This window comes from Mastomys coucha, unplaced genomic scaffold (genome assembly GCF_008632895.1).
Source record: "Mastomys coucha isolate ucsf_1 unplaced genomic scaffold, UCSF_Mcou_1 pScaffold20, whole genome shotgun sequence".
In the NCBI taxonomy this organism is placed as follows: domain Eukaryota; kingdom Metazoa; phylum Chordata; class Mammalia; order Rodentia; family Muridae; genus Mastomys; species Mastomys coucha.
In genome coordinates this window covers 113834080-113837558 of record NW_022196903.1, presented here as the reverse complement: position 1 = coordinate 113837558, position 3479 = coordinate 113834080, and the positions used below count along the sequence as shown (strand labels likewise).

Genomic DNA, 3479 nt, shown 5'->3' with positions numbered 1-3479 from the left:
AATGTTGTTTGAATCCAGTATAAAACTTTAAAAATTGGAGTAATTTAAATTCAAAACATATCCAGGGTGTTTGTTTGTTTGTTTGTGTTTCGTTTTGTTTCTCTGGAAAATCTGAGAAATCTAGAAGCATGGTCTGTAATTTTCCCACATAGAACACCAGGTTTAGCTACATTGTGAGGTAAGCCCATACTCCGCACACTAGAGTTTCCGGCCAGTTGCTTGTGTGCTGTCCCTGCCTGCCTGGCTACTGTAGGTTCCTGTGTTTCAGTGCCTGAGTCCATAAACTCCACAAGGTAAACTGCTTGCTTCCTGGCTCCCTGAGTTCCATTCCCAGAATCCCACAGTGGAAGGAGAGAATCAACCCCTGAGTTCTCTTTTGCCCACATATTTGAATATGTATGAATGAAACCAGAATTCTTCATCGCTGTGCTGCCAATTAATTAACTTACTTCCTATAAGCTGACTCTGTGTAGACCTCTGTTACGGTAACAAAAGATGAATAATCACACTAGACACACACCTCTCTCAGCCCCTTAGGGAGCTGAGGCAGGAGGCTTACCATGCCTAGGAGCCTGAGAAAACACAATGAGACCTGTATTAGACTTTTTGTTGCTGTGACAGATGCTCGAGACAAACTTGAAAGGAGGAGTTCTTGCTCCAGGAGGAGTTCTTGCTCCATAGCTGGTCAGCTCCCACGCTATGGGTCTGTGCTGAGGCAGAACAGCACGGCACGGAGAGCACTCGGTAAAGGAAAGTTCTACCTCGTGGTAACCGTGGTAATCAGGAAACTGACTGAAAACTCCCTTATAGGCACACCGCAGGAGTCCCTCACTAAATCTAGGTGCTTCGCAACCCAATACATCGATGATCAGAATCCAGCATCATGGGGCATGAGCACACATGGTGAGGTTGCACGTGCTAGGCAAATGCTCTAGTTTCCTTTCTTTCTTCTGCCATGATAAAATATCCTGTCAAGTTGCGGGAAGAAATGTTTATTTTAGCTTACGATGAGTTCCAGGTTTTAGTCCATCGCTATGATTGAGTCACATCGGCAGGAGGATGGAGCAGCTCCTCACATAACTACAGCCAAGAGCAGAGACAAATGAATGTGTGCACGCTTCGTACGCTGATAGAGTTCTCAGACTAGTGGACTGGTGCCGCCCACTTTCAGGCTAGGTCTTCCCTCATCAATTAAGGCAAGCAAGATAGTCCCCAACAAGCATGCTTGCAGGCCAACCCAAGAAAGGCAGTCTCTCACTGAGAGTCTTTTCCCTGGTGATCTTAGGTTGTGTCAATATGACCACGAAAACCAGCCATTACAGTACACTACCAGGGCACCACACCCTCTGTCTCCACCTTATTTCAGTAGGCATCCAGTATGGACCAGCATACCAGGGAGGGCACTGCAGGTTCTACCAAGATGCCAATACTGAATTCTGGCTCCCCAGGAAGCGTAGTCAGGACCTTTGAATAGTACTGAGAGCTGAACTGTGAGCTCTCTTTGTTTAACCCTAACTGCTGCATTGAAGGTCCCAACCCCAAATACAGTCACAGCAGGAGTTGAGGCTTCAGCCAGATATGCATGCGGGAGGTTTACATGCTTGCCATCTCCACATTAATATCCCAGTGAAGAGTTAACGTCGATTCAAACCTGTCTCTATGGTTCTGTGACTTTTCCAGAGACTGTGGTTGCGTTCACAGCAGAGATTCCACACATCCCTCTGTCAACTTGGTCACATTCTGATTTAAAAGAGTCCTGGGGTTGGGAGGACTGCTCGGTGGGTAAGAACACTTGCTATGTAGGCATGAGGATCTGAGTTCGAACTCCCAGAACCCATGCGAAGTGTATCATGACCACACAAGCCTGTCAGGCCAGCGGCGAGGGGCAGAGACAGATAGATCTCAGGTAGGAGCTGGCTAGCAAAACCTAGCCAAAACGGCAACTCCAGGCTCAGTGGGAGACCCTGGCTCAAGGGAATAAGGCAGAAAAGGATAGAGGACTTTGGCCTCTGCTCTGCATCTGTGGAGTAGCACATGCACACACCGGAACACACACACACACACACACACACACACACACCCCGAATATTTTTAAAGGAGGACGAACTACAGAAAGAGTTGGATTTCTAGGCCGTTTGCAATTTCAGTGTGCAGAGAGGCTGGCCATTCCTAACCTACTATTAGATATGTGATTGCTGCCTACGAGGACACCCTTCCTGGGAGCTCATTAGCAAAATACCTGACCAGCAACATATTATACACAAAGAGTTTAAGCCCAGCTGAGAAAGCCTTCTTAGAGTGAGCATGAGCATGGAAGGAAAGGAAAGGAGCTGGTCAGACAGCAAGGTGGCAGTTAAGGTTGGGCCAGGAATAACTCCCCCCACCCCCATCCCCTGACCTCTCTCCAGTGTAGGCTTTACATGCATGAAGATCCTGCTTTCCCACTGAGCCCTCCTGTTTTTTACCACCCACCCACACCCATTATTATTGTGGTTCCTGATGCACTGTTTTTAAACTAGCCTCTCATTTTTATACTTCCTTTTAAAAAATAATTCCATGTTTCTTTCTTTTAGGAATATAAGTGTTTTGCTTACACATGTGCATGGGTACCACCTGTATGCTACTGGACTTATAAACAGCTGTGTTGGTCCTGCGGACTGAACCTAGGTCCTTTGCAAGAACACGAACTCCTAACTGCCAAACCATCTCTCCTGTCCTACACATAATTTTTTAAAAACAAGTTGTATGTATTCTTATTTTATGTGTATGTATGGGTACTTTGCTTGCATGTATTTCTGTGCACCATATGGATACAGTACCTGCAGAGGCAGAAAGAGCTTAGATACCCTGGAATGGGAGTTACAGATGGTTCTGAGCCACCATGTGGGTGCTGGGAACCAAACCCGGGTCCTCTGAAAGAGCAGTTAGTGTTCTTAACTGCTGAGCAGCTCTCCATCCTCTCTCTGTCTTTGTAACTTTAAATCAAGCTAGGGAAAATGAATTTTGCAATTTTGGGTTTTTTGTTTGTTTGTTTTTGTTTTTGCTTGAGACAGGGTTTCTCTGTATAGCCCTGGCTGTCCTGGAACTCACTCTGTAGACCAGGCTGGCCTCAAACTGAGAAATTCACCTGCCTTTGCCTCCCAAGTGCTGGGATTAAAGGCATATGCCACCACTGCCCAGCGAATTTTGCAATTTCAAGTTTGAAAAACAACAACAACAACAACAAAAGAAAAAGTCAAAGAAACAAGTGGTTAAGCCTGAATCCCACACTAGCTGTCTGTGGGTGCCTTCACTGAATAACCCGCCATCCTGGGAGGGGTTAGCTCCAGGTAAGAGTGAAGACAGAAATCCAGGAAGACAAGAGACAAGCAGGAGCAGGGCCAGGACAGGAAGACAGGATGGTCTGGCTCAGGGCCCAGGGTTCTTATCTACTTTTATTCTTATCTGCACGAATCCAAATCTGGACCCACAGGTTAGTT

At 46.4% G+C, this 3479-nt stretch overlaps 1 long non-coding RNA gene across 1 annotated transcript; it reads left to right on the top strand.

The window, feature by feature from the left end:
* Window positions 1-216: 216 nt before the first annotated feature.
* LOC116098310 lies at window positions 217-2702 on the top strand. The gene is made up of 2 exons (XR_004121804.1): window positions 217-293; window positions 2574-2702. It is a non-coding gene; the product is annotated as an uncharacterized LOC116098310 (long non-coding RNA).
* Window positions 2703-3479: the final 777 nt, after the last annotated feature.